Source organism: Sus scrofa, chromosome 4 (genome assembly GCF_054392235.1).
Source record: "Sus scrofa isolate SSC_HxYL_T2T_F1_AM1 chromosome 4, Sscrofa_HxYL_maternal_Yorkshire_Landrace_v2.0, whole genome shotgun sequence".
Lineage (NCBI taxonomy): Eukaryota > Metazoa > Chordata > Mammalia > Artiodactyla > Suidae > Sus > Sus scrofa.
In genome coordinates, this window is record NC_139386.1 from 107,106,357 (window position 1) to 107,124,461 (window position 18,105).

At 43.7% G+C, this 18,105-nt stretch overlaps 1 protein-coding gene and 1 long non-coding RNA gene across 7 annotated transcripts in view; both read left to right on the plus strand.

Annotated features, from left to right (window-relative positions):
- TBX15 (T-box transcription factor 15) overlaps window positions 1-18,105 on the plus strand; it is a 130,855-nt gene that overhangs the window by 31,228 nt on the left and 81,522 nt on the right. The gene's annotated exons all lie outside the window — the stretch shown is intronic.
- On the plus strand, window positions 8,573-13,528 carry LOC146404164 (uncharacterized). Its single transcript, XR_014844339.1, has 2 exons — window positions 8,573-10,636; window positions 10,975-13,528. It is a non-coding gene; the product is annotated as an uncharacterized LOC146404164 (long non-coding RNA).

The following is an 18,105-nucleotide window of genomic DNA, read 5'->3' on the forward strand; positions in this document are numbered from 1 at the left end:
GGAACTGGAGAAAAACTACCCCCCCACCCCCAATTTTGGTGTGTGGACTTTAGTATTAATGTATTTCTTGGCTGTTTAACTGCGAGGTCTGTCATATTCCTGCCTGCTGTGCCCAGTGATAGCAAAGTGGCTTTTAGAAGCTAAAAAGAGAAAAATATAAAGTCAGTCTCTGTTTTACTTTCTCCTATCGCCCATCTCACTCTGAGCAGGAAGTGATAGATGGGGTTCGATATGCTCTTGCAGCAACAGAAGCATACGAATCTCTGGGCCCATTTCCTTTCCCAAGGAAGCCATGTGGAGCCAGACTCTTGAAGGATAGAGTGTGGCAGAGAATGAAATGCATGCTGCAATCTCGGGTGATTTACTGGAGCTCATCCATGAGATCTGTCTATTTGGAAATGGAAATGCTGCAAGATAGGAAATCAGCCAGGCCTTGCCCCGTTCAGTGTTCCTTCAGTGTTCGGGGCCCTGGTTGCATGACCAGCGTTAATCCTGGGAACATGAGATCCCATCTGGTGCAACTGTGCATTACCCAGATTAGACTGTGACATCACAGAGATTTAAGGCATCTCTGTGATATTCTGACTGGGTGGTAGTTGCTGCAGGAGGCCCTTCCTACACACACAGGACGGTTTGACTCCTGGAGGGGTGAGCAAATAGTAAACCAAGTCCTGGCGAGGGTGTGTGGGTGCGTGTGCATATGTGTGCGTGTGTGTGTCTAGAGAGGGCGGGGGGTGCCGGGGAGCTGGGTGTAACGGTTCCCCAGCCTGCGTGGGTGAATTGGTTCCGGATGTTAACATTTTTTCCTTGGGGCTTGACTGCATTCTTCTTCTGCTTTGCCTGTCTGTTTGCCTGCCCAAATTGTGAGGCCTCCCCAGCTGTGTGGCTCATTGCTTGGTGAGTGTCGTGAATGACAGATCTGGCTTTAAAGCAAGGGCAATTTGGGGGCATGTGTGTAGGTAGACTTCTGAGGCATTTTCATTCAGCATCTTTTCTCAATTTGGAGGGTCGTTTTTCCCCTATCATCTTGCCAGCTGAGTACCAACCCTGTGATGCATTGGATGAGCTCTGGTCACCACCATTCCGCTCTGTTTCTATGAGTTCCTCTTCTTAAAATACAACGTGGAAGGGAGAGCACACAGTATTTGTCTTTTTCTGACTTAATTCACTTAGCATAATGCCCTCAAGGTCCCTTCACATGGTGGCAAATGGTAGGATTGCCTTCTTTCTCCTGGTTGAATAATTTTCATACATATCCACACCCACCCACATCCACGTGTGTGTGTGTATATTTGTGTATATATATTTATATATCCATTTCTTTAGCCATCCATTGATGGAACACTTTTTTATTTTTTAAATTTTATTGACGTATAGTTGATTCACAATGCTGTGTTAATTTCTGCTGTACAGCAAAGTGATTCAGTTATACATACATACCTTCTTTTTCATGTTCTTTTCCATTATGGTTTGTCACAGGAGATTGAATATAATTCCCTGTACACGTAGTGTGTTTTGTATTTTCGCTAATATTGTGCATAATACTGCAGCAAACATGGGAGTGTAGATTTCCTTTCAGGATACTGCATTTCCTTTGGACCGAGGCTAGCTTTTGCACATCCCCCAGGCAGTCGCTCCTGCTCTTCCTTCTGTCTGGAGTACTTTCCTCCCTAAAATTTCTTCTGAAGAAAGTTCATCCTACTTTCAAGACGCATCTGAAGCATCTAATATAACAGATATTCCAAGGTGAGAAACAATAAATTGATATAAACGTTAATGGACGTGAGGTACAGCTTCAAACATACGATGACTTCAGAAGAAAACTGCATATGTCCACGTAGAGCTCACATCCAATTCGGGTATCGCTGTAGGGAGGAACGTTCTCAGATGTCACCAGCTTTGTATTCACTTGGTGTCTGCTGTAGGAGAGGAGGGCACTCCACTTTTAAGGGCCTCTGCATGATTTCTTCTCAAAATGGTGCCACTGTGCTTCTGTGGGTTTAGAGTTGTTAGGGGGTCTCAGCTAGGTAACCCACAGCTATCAAATGTGTAGCCAAGGTGGTAAAAATGCAGGGGTCCCCCACTGGCCATCATCAGCATCATCAGAAGCTCCTCTTGAGGGGAGGTCTTCACCCGAGTAATCTGATTAGACCATCTTCATGAGCAAGACCCCTGTCCTGCCTTTGGCTTCACAGAATCCCTGCAGGCAGCTCCTGGCCAGCAGGGCAGTCCTTTGAGTTTAGTTCTTTCTTTCTTTGGCAGCATAGCCACCTGTTATCTTCTTGTTGTCCTATTGGATTGGCGTTAACCTTTAGACTCTTGGTCAATTGATGATGCCTAGAGCCAAGGAGACCGTGGCCTTGGCTGTTGCCTCTCTTTGAGCCTGGGCCATCTCTGTGCATATACAACATACTCTCTCACAGTGCTCTTGATTGATCTTTCCAGTGTTTTACAGTTGGTCACAGAAGAAGCAGGAAAGTAGAAGTCTGTAAAAATCTATACTTTGTACCTTTCTTTTGACACTTACACTTTGGCCTTGGCTGATAACTTCTGGGAGGGCGAATTGGGTTCGTAAGCCAACTAGACTGGAAAACACTGAGGAGCACCGTGTCCTCCTCCTCTTCCAATCCCTGTTCGCTCTCCATGAACATTTGCTACACTGAATCATTAAATGTCAAACTTTAGTGAGGGGTGCGGTTACCACTGCAGCCACCTTGCAGAGGATGTGGCTTCAAGATGGCCCTGGAGACCCAGCATGAGGTGTGCCACTTGCCTCTAGGTGTGATCTGGGACGTGTCAGTTGATGTTTCCATGCTCCGAAGTCTCATCTCTAATGGAGGTAAGACCGTTGGATTTGAGGAAGAAGGAAAGCATGTCCAGTTGTCCCCTTAATGAGATGTTTTGGTAGCTGGGACTTGCTGAATGCTCTCTGCACGGAGTCTATTTTAGAGCTCTCTCCAGACCAAGCATTCACTTTTGGAAGCACAGTGAGTTTGTAGGAGTAACTCGGTCTCGTCTTACATGATTTGTTTCAGGCCTTCTGTCCATGGCAGCCTCTGTTTTCCGCCCAGCAGAGGCGAAAAAGAAATAGGATAGAAGGCAATCTGCAAATCCCAAGATTAAACAGAAGTGCAAACATGTCTCTAAAGGAAGGACAGATTGCACGAATTTGTCTGAGAAAGTAGAGTTGGGTTAAGCTGAAGCAGAATAATAGAAATTCTTCTGGCCGTTTCTTCCCATGAGCAGTGGGAACATGTGAGTGAACCGTGGGGAGGTCCCAGCCCAGGGCTCAGTTCCATGATGGGAGAGAAGGTGAGCTGTCAGGAGGGAAAAGCAGACAACCCTCTGAAACACAAGGTAATTCTGGGGGAAGATGGAGGGCTGGGGGCTGGGAGGCCGCACTGAGAATGCGGTGCAGAGCCACAGAGTCATGAAGAAGAGTCAGGGACTAAGATACACGAAGTGCCGGGTACTTTCTGGTACCTTTCAAATGACATAGAAAATCCTTAGTACCGTCTGGGGTCTGCCTCAGATTGGCAAGGAGAAAAACAGCCTCTCTTCACCATTTCGTTTCATTTCTTTTTTTTTTTTTTAATTATTATTATTCAAGTATTGTTGATTCACAGGGTTTGTGCTTTCCTTCTTTATGTCCTGCCTTACTGCTCTGTGTACCTGGAACTGCCCTGAGAGGAGAAGGCTCTGCAAACTTGTCTTTGTTTGGGCTCTTGGTCACCACGCCCACCGTGCTGGCCGACTGCTAAGAGCGACCTCGTGTCATTGTGGGTTCAAACTGTTGTGGAATTCTGAACACAGCAGAGTGGAGACCAACTTACATGAACGATGAAGGCTGGCAGACCTGACATGAGTGGATGCCTTGAGCTCCAAGTTGTGGGAAAAGAGAGCTTCCCCACAGTTCCCATGTAAACAGCAGGATGACTTGGAGTCTCTCTAGTTGAATACCTTTGATGCACTGGTGAGCCCCTAAATGTTAATAGCCAGCACACGCTAGGAATTGTTGAATGTCCTGGTGTCTTTGGGGTGTCCATCATGCTGGTTTATGCTCTTCTGAATCCTCTTTAGAAAGGGAATGGGACCCAGGAACTCAAACTTAGGAGGGGTGCCCAGGACAACTCACCAAGAGCCAGGGGTCGGTCATGGTCATGAAGCATCCTATTTGCAAATCTCTGAAGGACAACTGGGCCCTTCGGACACTGACGTGCATCCTGATGACTCCACATTGGCCGTACGAGGTTTCAAAGGTCATTATTCGTTCTTAGACATCTTGATCCCTGACTAAATGATAAGCTTCCTTTAAGCTCTGTCGTGGTTCCGAAGGTCGGGATCAGTAACCACAGATAGTAAAGGTCCCCACTGTGTGTGATCTGTTTCACAAAGACGTGGGCCCTATTGAATGAAGGCACAGGCGGCACGATCTTCAGCTACAGTTTACTAGGAGAGGCCGCTCCTTTGGGCTGTGCTGGGTACAGAGAGTGAGTACAGTTGACCAGGCTGCTAAGAAACTTGGTGCAGATACTCTGGGGAAAGAGATGTTTTGATCACTGTGCCATTTGCCTCTCATGACTTGCAAGCTGGCTACACCCAGACCTTGCTAACCATCCCCGTAGAGTGAGGTAGTGATTGTGACATTTGGGCCATTCTGTTGTAGGTAACCCAGAAATTGCCTTTTTAATCCAACACACATCTACACTTTTCAAAAAAAGCTCAAAGCACCTGGAACTCAAGATTGCATTGGAGGCTTGGTATCTTTCTCTGGCAGGGAAGCTCTCTGTACTTGGCTCAGGGACCGTGTTCTTTGCAGACTGTAATCCGACATCCACATCCCATGCTTCTCTGTAGCTGGGAAATATGGCACCAACACCCTTTTTCAGAAGGCCAAACTGGAGCCACCATACCCTCAAACTGCTTTCCATTCTTAGAGCTTCTGGGTCTTTCCTTCCTAATCTGGCACCATCCACAAAATAATGTTTACCTACGAGTGCAAAAATATCAGCTCCAACTTTTCTAATATCTGAGTAGTTTCTAAATACATTTATATTCAGCTTTAACCAATGAGACTTCTGGCTAGGTCCTCCTATATGCCTCACTTTTTCTTTTTCTTTTCTTTTGGTCTTTTTTCTTTTTAGGGCCGCACCTGTGGCATATGGAGGTTCCTAGGCTAGGGGTTGAAGCGGAGCTAAGCTGCCAGCCTACGCCACAGCCACAGCCATTCCAGATCCAAGCCACGTCTGCGACCTACACCACAGCTCACAGCAACACCAGATCCTTAACCCACTGAGCGAGGCCAGGGATCAGACCCGTAACCTCGTGGTTCCTAGTCGGATTCGATTCCGCTGCACCACGACAGGAACTCCGCCTCACTTTTTGAAGTATCTAAATTTTCACCAAATGTGTACATAGACTCTGGATAATAAATTGACTTTTCAATGTACAAAGACATTTGTTAATTTTTAGGTGTTACAGAGTGAGATGCTATGAGGGAAAAAAGATCCATTGATAAAACGCAGGCAGAAGTTCCCTTTGTGGCTCAATGGTTAACAAACCCAACGAGGATCTATAAGATGTGGGTTTGATCCCTGGCCTCGACCCCTCGCCTGGGAACCTCCATATGCCGTGGGTGTGGCCCTGAAAAGCAAAAAAAAAAAAGACGAATTCCCATCACTTAGGTCATGCCAGATTTTTCATATACCAAATTTACTAAAAGTACGTCATATCTTCCTATGACAGATTCTGTATTGTTTGTTGGTGCTTGAAAATAAATGCATTTTGTATACCTATTGACTTGGAGTTTCCTCTGCATTGCCAAGCTCACAGATTCAAATGTATTTCTAACCAAAAATAAAAGTGTCTATTTTCAGGGAATTACTTAAAGAAAAATTAAAAATACTTTATAAAGGTCAGCTTCTAAACATTGCTGAAGTTATGATTAGGGAAAGGCCCTAATTCCATTTGCGGAGTAGGAGATTGAACGGAAAGACTCCTTCCTATGAGGGAAAAATGTCAGGCACCTTCTGTTGGTAGCAGGCAGTGGGCAATGCAGGTAAACCATTTGCCCTCTGAGCATCTTTATCCCTTCCTGGAAACGGGGGAAGATGCATCATGCCAACCAGCTATCTCTCAGGGGTGCCTGTGTGGCCCCTGAACAGCCACACAGATTGAGCTCTTTCCATTTCGCAAAGATGTGGGCCCTATTGACTGAAGGAGCAGGTAGAAAATAGCCTTGTGTGGCGGAGATGCGTTCTGGTTATTACTGTTGTTTTTTGGACAATTAAGAGACGTTTTATTATGAAAATTGCTCAGCGTGAAAGTACCATGAACCTTCTTGAGCCCATCACCCAGCCTTCAACGCCGTCAATATCTTTGCTTGTCCCCATCTCTCTTTTTACTTTTTTTTGCTGGAGCATTCTAAAGCAAACCTCAGACATTAGCTTATTTCACCCCAAACTACTTCAGTCCTCGAGCAGACCTCAAAGAAGGGTCATTTTCTGACCTAAATCCAGCACCATCATCGCATATAACGTGACTGATACTAATTTCTTGATATCGTTTTAGTTAGTCCGTACTCAGCTTTCTTTGATTTCTCCAGAAACTGTTAAGCCCGCACTGCCATCAACTTTTCTCCTCTGATGTGCCTACCTGGGTCTTTTAATGACACCATACACCAAAGGAGGTTCTATGCTAAGCTTGATGCACCTGAAAGGTGAGTTACCAGGAGGGTTTCTGGGGCCCCAGTCCAAATGCTCCTTTCAGATCTGAACGGGGAGGAGAGGGTGAAGTCTGTGTTTGAGAAAAATTCTCAGGGAGTTCGCATTATGACTCAGTGGTTAATGAATCCAACTAGTATCCATGAGGACTTGAGCTCAATCTCTGGCCTTGCTCAGTGGGCTAGGGATCCAGTGGTTCTGTGAGCTGTGGTATAGGTCACAGATGAGGCTAAGATCTGGCATTGCTGTGCCTGTGGTGTAGGCTGGCAGCTGCAGCTCAGTTCCGATTTGACCCCAAGCCTGGGAACTTCCATGTGCTGCAGGTGCAGCCCTAAAAAGATGAAGTAAATAACTAAATAAATACAGCTCTGTACAAAGTATTTTTTTTAAAGGAAAAAAATTCAGAAGACTTTGAAAGGCAACAGGTATGGAAACTACTGTTCAATACCACCTTTTTCTTCAGAATGCCTGGGAGACAAGGGACTGATTAATGCATGTTTGGCAGATTAAATGAGTGCTCTGGACCTTGTATTTTTTAAAGCTATTGTAACAGTTCTGCCAGCACCTGAATAAATGTCATAACTGGGAACATTCATTATTGTAGCAAGGACAGAAAATTACTTTTTGTTTTAATAGGAATGACTTGTGGCTATTGAAATAACGCAGGGCAGTAAGTTAAGATCTGATGACAGCCTCCCTAGGCAAATGAGGCTCAGGATGTTTTCCTGGTTGTGGCAAATACAACTTGTTATTTTACAGAGGTCACGGAAAAGGAAACCCCTTCAGGGTTTTTACATTGGCAACAGAATACCATTCTGGAAGTGAATTAAATTAGAATTAAATTTAATTTTATGCAGGTTAACTCAGGGAGCTCTGCCCAGCATTTGCAACTCTTAGAATGCTATGTAGACCTGAATGAAACACCACGTTCAGTATCACCCAAGTTTGAAAGTGCACCTTTTGGTTAACCTTTTCCTTTGTCTACATGGCTTTAAACAACCGCTTTGTCTATTTTATCTTCCACTAGTCCCTCTCTTTCACTTCTCTGATGGATAGGATCCATGGACTTGGCCGATGAGCTGCTGTTTTGATGGACTACAGCTATGTCTGTCAAGCATATGGAGAACATAAGCCCTGAGCTAGATGGTGGTAAACACATTCTTTGAAGTTATCTTGATTGAAGTATCGCCTAATAATCCTTCCACGTACAGGTCATTTCTTTCATTTTTACCCAGTATTCCTACCACTATGAAATCTGGAATGACCACCAATCATGGGGTCATTTTTGGTCCTTTAGTTTTGAAATGATCCAGTGAGAGGTTTGACTCAATCCAAACAATATTAAACAAACATACTGGTTAACATCGTGTTGATCACTTGCAGATTCCTTACAAAATAAATGTGTAGCTTAGTGAGCAGTTGTTGTCCGTCTGTATCCCTTGGTATTCGGTGAGTTTGTATTTGAAGGTTGACATCGTAAGTATCACAGGGTCAACCCTCTTGTGTTTGTAGGTTTTCCTGAATCAAAGCCTCAAGAATCACAAAGTAGGTTCTGTACTTTTCCTGTTACACTCCTGCCCACCTCTGCGTCTTAGACGATCATGTTATCCTGCAAGATTCTGTTCTGTAATAGGCTGTGATGGTTGGGACTTATTCTTCTCTTTTGCTTATGAATTTGCAAAAACTCAAATAATTTGTCTGCATGTTAAAAAAATTAAATAGCCTGAAGAGGAATCACTGAAAAGCCTAAAGTGAAAATGTAATCTCCCATCCCTCGTCTCCTAGTCTCCCGGACTCCTGGCCTCCCTGGATCCATCCCTGTCACCATTTTGCTTTGCATCATTCTAGATATAGGTATGATGTCTATGAGTCATTATATGAATGATGTCTATGAATCATTATACACACACATTTACATTTGTGTATATACAAACCATTAACATGAAAACACAAATTGTGCTGTAACACACACAGTACTTCGGACTTTATGAAGTTAGGTTCAAACTGTTATACTGGAGATGGTTAATTAGACATACAGCTTCCCTCCTTCCTGCTGTTTTAAAAGTCCCATAGTATTCTGTATTTGTGGATCCATCATAAATTTTATCCAAATTATTGTACTGGGCCTCTAGGTTTTCAGGGATTTGGTTCTATAAATAAAGCTCCTTGAGTATTTGGGGGGCAGTCCTGTTGTAGCATTTATGGAATAAAGTCTAGAAGTAGAGCTGTACAGTTGACGTTAGGTCATTTAAAATTTTGATGGATGTTCCCAAATTGCCCCCCGAAAAAGGTTGTGCAATTTACACTTCCACCCACAGGGCATGACAGCCTATTTTCCCACCCACTTGCCAACAAGATATTAGAAAATGTTTCCATCTTTGTTAACTAATATCCTTGTCTTTGAAAAACGTTTGCAAATTGATCTTGTCATAAATTCTTTTCAGCTCGCCCTGCAACTTCCCTATTTTTTCCCAGGTACTGAAATTAAGTTTATAGGGCTGTAGGGCAATTTCTTCTTCCCTTTAAACAGGCATCGGGTTTTGTTTAATCTCTCAGGCGTCCCTGCTCCTCCATTTATTACCAATCATTACTTTAACTTATTCTTTTAGGATCCTGGGGTGCAAGTCATCAGGGCCGGAGGCTTTCAAGGTGTTGAGTCAATAAGAAATGGCAGCAAACAGTTCTTGTTAGTGAGGGAGAGAATAAAAGGCATGTCACTCAGGGTTTCTGGGTGCAACTTTGGTTCAATTATCTTCAGATGTTTAAAATCAAGGCTGTTTCCAGACCATTTCAAAGAACAGCAGGGCAACCTGCTGAGAACTGTGTGAAATGAACACCCTGTTATAACTAATTAGTGTTACTGTTTTCCTTGCAGTCGGGGGCGAGAGGAAATATATGAAGGGTGTTTATCCCTTCCTGTAGTAGAAAGAGGTGGAACCACTGGAAAGGCCTGGAGGGCGACCCAGAGCATGATTCCTACACGACGGTTCCCACCTTTCTCCAAAGAATGGCTGTGAGCAGTTGTGATCCGGGGCTGCTCGTTCAGTCCAGTGCTCTGCCTTCTTGACCCACGCGCAGGCTCTGTAGGTTGTTTTTACAAGAGGCCTAAGACAAATAGCCCATTCAATTAAATTCAGCAACTATTCATTGAACACTGAGCGTGTGTAGATGAGTGAGGAATGGTCTCTGCGGTAAGGACTTTAAAAGCTAGACACAAAGGGTAAATGAAGAGGTACGATGCGAGATTTCAAGGATAGTGGTTATAAGCTTTGGCTGGCTTTGAATTGTGATTTTTGTCCCTTACTGGCCCTGAAAACTTGAGCAGGTTGCTTAACTCCTCTTGACTTCAGTGTCCTTATCTATTGAGATCTGTTAAAAGAATTACACAAAGGCGTCTGTAGTTAGTGAATCAATTAATCTTAGCAGATGTTTCGCCATCAAGGGCTATGCCTTGGGAAGATCCATGTAGCAGTAATAAGTAAGATGATGAAGGGTGGAATGGGGAAAGAGAAAGGGGAGCTCAGAGATGAGTTAGGATAGGTTAGGTCACACGGCTGTGACGAGTAAGCCGGGAGTGATGCTCCTTTGCCCTAGCGGAAGCGGCTGCCTTATGCCAGCTGTACAGTGCCCTCATGGAGACTGCTCTACGACACAGCAGCACCCCTTCAGTTTCAGTGGAGGGAGTGAATCCCACTTTAATCCTAGAGTAGTTCATTCACCATTTCACAAGCATTATCTTAGGCAGACAGGCTGCTAGGTGCTGGGAGAGAAATGTGAATACACACAGTCCCTGTTCTCACGAAGACAGATATGCAAGCAGATGAATGTGATACAGGATAAGTGTTTTGACGGAGTGTGTGTTCTGTACAGAGCAGGAACGCCTGACCCAGCTTGGCTTGAGAAAGAGCCAGGAAGTTGTTTTTTTTTTTTTTTTTTTTTTTTTTTTTTTTTTTTTTTTTTTTTTTTTTTTTTTTAGTCTTTTGTCTTTTTGTCTTTTGTTGTTGTTGTTGCTATTTCTTGGGCCGCTCCCGCGGCATATGGAGGTTCCCAGGCTAGGGGTTGAATCGGAGCTCTAGCCACTGGCCTACGCCAGAGCCACAGCAACGCGGGATCCGAGCCACGTCTGTGACCTACACCACAGCTCACGGCAACGCCGGATCGTTAACCCACTGAGCAAGGGCAGGGACCGAACCCGCAACCTCATGGTTCCTAGTCGGATTCGTTAACCACTGCGCCACGACGGGAACTCCAGGAAGTTGTTTTTAATCTTCTGATTCCTACCAGAGCCTGGATGAAGGAAGACCTTGCATGAATTCCTGGTGCCTGTGAGCTGCTGCTCTTCTACTGCCCCCAGAGCCCAGGACCACGGCCACCCCCTTCTTCTGTTCCCAGTCTCTGCTGCTACTGGTACCTGCAGGTCTCTGGCTATGGCTGCCCTGTGTCCATGACAGCAGCAGTAACAAATTGTTCCTCCCTCACGCCAAGAGGATGGGCTGGCCCAAGCCCAGGATGACCAAATTGTACTTCCAGCCACTTGTGCGTTGATCACATCTTGGTTTCTGCCTGCTCTCCTCCCTTCAAAGCAATGAGTGGCAGACATTTGGTAGCGTTGAGTCAGAATGGCCACTTGTCCCTATTTGCTCATACCCACTCAGCTTCAGAACACCAAGGCCTGATCCCGAGGGAAACTCTGCCGGCTCACACGCTAGCCTGCTCGGGAGGCTGTGTCATGTCCTATAAATGACAACCCTGCGCGTCCTGCCCTGGCATGCCTTCCTGCACCCTTCCTTTCATTCTCCAGTTTTGCCTCCTGGTCACCCCACCTTGTTATGTAACCTTTGATTCTTGTCGGGACTGGCTCTTCTAGGGTCTTGGGAAGCTGACAGCTGTGGACACCAAAGCCCAAAGAAACTCAGGCATGGAGTCTGGCTAGCAAGTCACTTACCTCAAAGATGGGAGAGCTGGTAGCAGGGATGAAGGTGCAAGTGCAGTGAAGAGTTGCAGGTGCTCTCTGGGTCTGATTTGCATCACTCTTTCCATCCAGTTGCAAAAATGCATTGGGCTCTTGAAACTAGAGCTTTCTGGTGTGAATTAGATGAAACCTGAGCTGTGTGGAAGGTGGCAAGTTTTCCAGTGCGAGCCTCGTGTACTTGGGTGGAAAGTCACGTCAGGCCCATAAACACAGCAAGATGGAGAAGTGGCCAAAAGCAGAGGCAGAAATAGTTCAGGGGTCCCCATCTTGCCTCACTCAAACCCACCAGCTCCTGCCAGACAATCTTTTCCCTTGCTCTGCCTTCCCTCTTTTCTCTTCTTTGTTTTTCTCTCTCACTTCAAGTTTTGTTTTGTTCCTGGGCCTCTTCAGTTAGCCTCCGGGGCTGCACTTGTTCTTGCCAGTCTCTGAATTGCTGGGTCTTTTCCTGGAGTGCAGGAGAGATGCAGAGAAACTGGTTTCTCTCCAAGGCTTCTCCTCTCTGGGAAGCTGCAGGAAGTGTGCCTCTCCACTCAGCCCCAAGGCAATGTATTCCAGGTATCCGAACAAGGAGGAGAAATTGGCTCCTAACAGAAGTTTTAATCAGAGTGTTTTGGATGTGTTGAATTTATTGAAGATATTTCTGCTTCTTCTGGTTTGGAAGTGAGATTTCATCTCTTTCTCCTTTGGCCCATGCGTAGGTCTCACAGCACCCCAGACTGCATTCACTCTCTAGTTAATAATAATGAATTAGGAGACGGAAGTAGGACTGACACGGTTGGAAGAACAAATCTCTATATTTTGCTGGTGCTCAGAATGTTAAGGTGATTTGGGGAGACGGGGAAAACACAGTAGTAATGCAGCAGGTGCTCTAGCAGCAGTAACTCCAGGGAGGGCTCCGCTCAGCTTGGCAGGGATGGTGTGCTTTTTTTCCAGCTGCAGAGACTGGAGCCCCCACCGTGCTGACAGAGGTCAGGTACTGGAAATATCAAGGACCATCATCTCTCAGGCACCAGCCTGAGACACCTCGTCCATTTCACATTCAGATGCAGAAGCCTTGCACACCTGGCAAGCCACAGTCTTCTGCCTTCCAACAGGGAGAGCTGATGGTCTAAGTACTGACTCTGCAAAGCTTCTTGGCTGAAAGCTTTCTGGCATGGGGCTAGAGTGTATCCCCCAGCATTCGGAGTTGGGAGGATTCAGTGAGGTAATGTGGCCAGCACCTAGCCCAGCTCCTGATGCAGAACAGGTACCTAATTGTCGACCTTCTTTCCTCTACTCCAACTCCTCCTTCTCTGCCTCATCCCACCTTCTCCTTCAGGGAAGATTACCAGAATTTGCACTATATTTCCCATTGTGTAAATGGAAGATGTTATACTTTTTGGTGATTGTTAAGACTTCCTTTCTCTGTGTTTGACACTCTGTTCAGTAGTATTTATAATACGGGGACACCAGTCATGGTTTTCTACCCACCCTGGAATCAATTTGCCATCTCTCTATCCCAATTTCTGTCTTTGCTTCTCCTAGGGTGGGACCTCTGTTTAATATTTCCCTGGTTAGAACCAGGTCATTGGAAAGCAGAAGAGGCAGGGCTGGCCTGGTGGAGCTGGCAGGGTGTTGGTGAGCACATCCGCATTGCCTGACAAGGCAAGCTATCCGTAAAACGCAGGCTGGAGCTATGAGGCCTTGGCTACTTTGTTGTGGTGTGTGTTGGAGGGCCACTGGTAGTGGTATGTGAGGATATTGGGGGAGCAGAGTGAAGCCCTAGACGGTCCTATGGCAAGGCCAGGACTGGGGCGAGAAACTAATCACTCATGGAGGGTGATTACTGCACTAATCAAGATAAATAATACTTGACTACAATATTTTAAAAAGTGAAGTTAAAGTGGAAAAAATCCATAGTGAACTAGATATCAAAATATTGGAGTGATAGTGGAGCCTGAGGCAAAAGGAAAGGCTAGTAACACCAATCTTTTCTTATCTTAGTTGGCTCGGGCTGCCATAACAAAATATCATAGATTGGGTGGCTTAAACCACAGACATTTATTTCTCACAGTTCTGGAGGCTGAGAAGTACGAGGTTAAAGTCTATCCAGCAGTGTTGGATTCTAGTGAGAGCTCCTTTCCTGGCTTACAGATTGGTGCCTTCTCATCGTGTTTTCTCATAGGGTGGAGAGAGACAGAGACAGAGAGAGGGCTGGCTCTCTGGTGTCCCTTCTTATAAGGGCACTAATCCCATTATGAGGGCCCCATCCTCATGAACTCATCTAACCTCCCAAAGACCTCATTTCCCAATAGCATCACATTAGGGTTAGAGCTTTAACATATACATTTTGTTGGGGACGCAAACATTCAGTTCATACTGCTGTCTATTTGGTATTTTGATATTTTGCTCATCACTGATTTTTGTATTAATGTTGATTTAAAATATGTTGCATTAAGGAGTTCCTGCTGTGGCTTAGAGGTTAACAAATCTGACTAGGAACCATGAGGTTGCGGGTTCGATCCCTGGCCTCATTCAGTGGGTTAAGTATCCGGCTTTGCGTGAGCTGTGGTGTAGGTGGCAGACGTGGCTCGGATCCTACGTTGCTGTGTCTGTGGCGTAGGCCGGTGGCTACAGCTCCAATTAGACCCCTAGCCTGGGAACTTCTGTATGCTGCCGGTGCGGCCCCAGAAGAGACAAAAAGACAAAAAAAAAAAAAAAAAAAGAATATATATATATATATATATATATGTATATAGCATTAAAAATATACTTTATCCTTTCTTTTTTTTAGTTTGTTTGCTTTTTTAGGGCCTCACCTGTAGCATATAAAGGTTCCCGGGCTAGGGATTGAATCGGAGCTACAGCTGCTTGCCTACACCATAGCCACAGCAACACATCTGCAACCTACACCAAAGCCACATCTGCAACCTACGCCACAGTTCACAGCAAGCCTGGATTCCTGACCCACCATGTAAGTCCAGGGATTGAACCATCATCCCCATGGATACTAGTCAGATTTGTTAATGCTGCACCACAATGGAAACTCCCAAAAATATCATTTATCTTGATTACTGAATTTTTTGGTGCCACCTTAAATTCTTCACTCCTGGCCCTTCCTTACGGAAACCCCTACTCCTGGATCTGAGGTTGGGGGCATTGGACCAAGGCATCACCCTGAGCCAAAGGGTCAAGGTCTGACTACTCACTTGATTGTCCAATGCTGATCAAATTTTTCATTTCCTTATTCTTCCTGGATCATTGTCAAGGGTATGGTTGCATTTTCAGCACTTAATTATTTTCTTTGTCCCATAGTACTTTGCATTTCATTCAACACTGCAATAATATAATATTCCATAATCAAGTCTAATTTCCTAAATTTGTCCTATGAATGGAGGTAGAAAGACACCAGAGAATCCATTCTGAATCTTCAGCTTTGTTAGGCAAACTGTAATTTTGATGTGTCAGCAGATTTAATCTAATTTTATTTTAATTAAAAAATTTTTTTAATCTTTTTATTTTTAAGGGCCACACCCACGGCAAATGGAGGTTCCCAGTCTAGGGGTTTAACGAAAGCTGTAGCTGCCAGCCTATGCCGCAGCCACAGCAACACTGGATCCCAGCTGCGACTGGGACCTACACCACAGCTCAGGGCAATGTAGGATCCTTAACGCACTGAGCAAGGCCAGGGATCAAACCTGGATAGTAGTTGGGTTCGTTACTAATGGACAGTAGTTGGGTTCGTTACTGCTGAGCCTCGAGGGGAACTCCTTAAACTAATTTTAAAGACTATAGATATCTCTTTAGCTCTCTGATACTGTGATGACTTTTTTCAAAATTTTTTGATATTTTCCTAAAATTAAACATTTTGAACTTTTGATTTTGATATAATATAAAATTTACAGAAAAGGTATAGCAACTATATAGTTCTTATATAGAACTTCTGTATCCTTTTTGCTCAAATTCACTGATTATATTTTGCTTCATTTGCTTTCTGTCTGTGTGTATAAATACACACATAAACATTTTATATATATGTATACACACACACACACGCTTGAATAATTGTTTTTTGAACCATTTGTTAGTAAATTGAGGACCTCATTCATTGATATAGTCTATATTTAATTTTCATTATTTGTCCTAATGTCCATTACAGATACTCCTTTTCCTGATTCAAGATCTAATCCACAATCATGCATTGCATTTAGCTGTCAAATTCCTTTAATCTCCACTAATCTGCCAAAGTTCCTCAGCCTTTCTTTGTCTTTCTTGACCTTTGTTATTTTTTTGAAATGCATGGGCCAGTTATTTCATAGGCTTCCCCTAAGTTTGTCTGACGTCTCATGTTTAGATTCAGGTTATGCATTTTTGGCAGGAATACCACAGAAATGTGGTATCCTCAGTATACTGTATCAGGAGCACATGGCATTGGTTTATTCCAGTTTTGGTGATGTTAATTTCTCTTTTCTGTCTTTCTTTTTTGTTGTTGTTGGTTTTTGTTTTTTGAGAAGACGTCACCTCGTCACTTTCCCCACCCACTCTGGTTTTTCTGTGTTCAGTATTATTAAGATATAATCAATGTAAAACACTGAGTTCACTGTGTACCATCTGATGATTTGACACATATATTTATTGTGGAATGATGCCCACAATAAGATTAGTTAACATATCCATCTTGATAATGTTAACGTTGATCACTAGGTTAAGGGAGTGGTCAACCAGTTCTCTCCACTGTAAAGTTAGTTTGTTCTAATCGAAGTCAAATAATTTATGGAGAGATATTTTGAGACTATGTATCTTGTTCCTAATCAAACTCTCACCTACCTTTTCTTTTTTAGCATCCATTGATGATTTGGCTCCATTTTTATTTTGTTCAAAATATTTTAAAATTTCTCTTGATATTTCTTTTTCGGCTCTACGTTATAAGTGTGTTGCTTAATCTCCAAGTATTTTAGGATTTTTCAGCTAGAATTCTGTTCTTAATTTCTAGTTTAATTTCCTTGAGGTCCAAAAGCAGACGTTGTATTATTTCTTTTCTTTTAAACACATTAAGGTGTGTTTTATAGCCCAGAATGTGGTCTGTCTTTGTGACTGTTCCATGTGCACTTGAGAAAAATGTGTCCTCTGCTGTTGTTGGATGAAATAGTCTGTAGATGTCGGTTATATCCAGTTGATTGATGGTGTTGTGGAGTTCAACTCCATCTACTGATTTTTCTACCTGCTGGATCTATCTGTTTCTGATAGAATGGTGTTGAAGTCTCCAACCATAATAATAGATTCGTCTCTTTCTCTTTGTAAGCCTCTTAGTTTTTGCCTCACATAGTTTGATGTGACATCGTTAGGCACATACATTGAAGATTGCTATGTCTTCTTGGAGTATAGACCCCTTTATTGTTACGTAATTATCCTGTTTATTCCTAATAACTTTCCTGGCGTTGCAGTTTCTGTGTTTGAAATTAATATAGCTACTTATGCTATTTTTTTTCTTTTTTGGTCTTTTTAGGGCTGCACTCACGGCGTATAGAGTTTCCCAGGCTATGGGTTGAATTGGAGCTACGGCCCCTGGCCTGTGCCACAGACACAGCAATGTCAGATTCAAGCCATGTTTGCGACCTACACCACAGCTCACAGCAATGCTGGATCCTTAACCCACTAAGTGAGGCCAGGGATCAAACCTGCCTCCTCAGGGATACTAGTCAGATTTGTTTCAGGTGAGCCACAATGGGAACTCCTATGCTGTCTTTTGACTAGTGTTACCAAGGAATGTTTTTCTCTAACCATTTACTTTAAATCTATCTTTATCTATATATAAAGTGGGTTTCTTGTAGACACCATAGTTGAGTCTTATTTTTTATTTGCTTTAACAATCTCTATCTTTTATTTGGTATATTTAGACCATTGATGTTTAAAGTGGTTGTTGATATAGTTGTATTAATATGTACCATGTCTGTTACTCTTCTATTTGTTACCCTGTTGTTTGTTTCTGTTTTTGTCTTCTGCACTCTTTCTGCTTTTGTGTTTTTTGTTTTGTTTTGTGTTTGTTTTTTACTTTTAGCGTTACACCTGCGCTATACGGAGGTTCCCAGGCTAGGAATCGAATTGGAACTGCAACCACAGCCATAGCAACACAGGATCCGAGCCACGTCTGCAACCTTACACCACAGCTTGCGGCAATGCCAGATCCTTAACCCACTGAGTGAGGCCAGGAATCGAACCCACATCCTAATAGATTCTAGTCTGGTTCTTAACCCAGTGAGCCACAAAGGGAACTCCTGCTTTTTGTGGTTTTAACTGAGCATTTTATATAATTCTACTTTCTCTCTTTTCTTAGAATGTCAATTATACTTCTTTAAAAAAAAATTTAGTGGTTGACCTGGAGTTTGTAGTATGCATTTACAACTAATTCAAGGGTACTCTCAATTAATATTA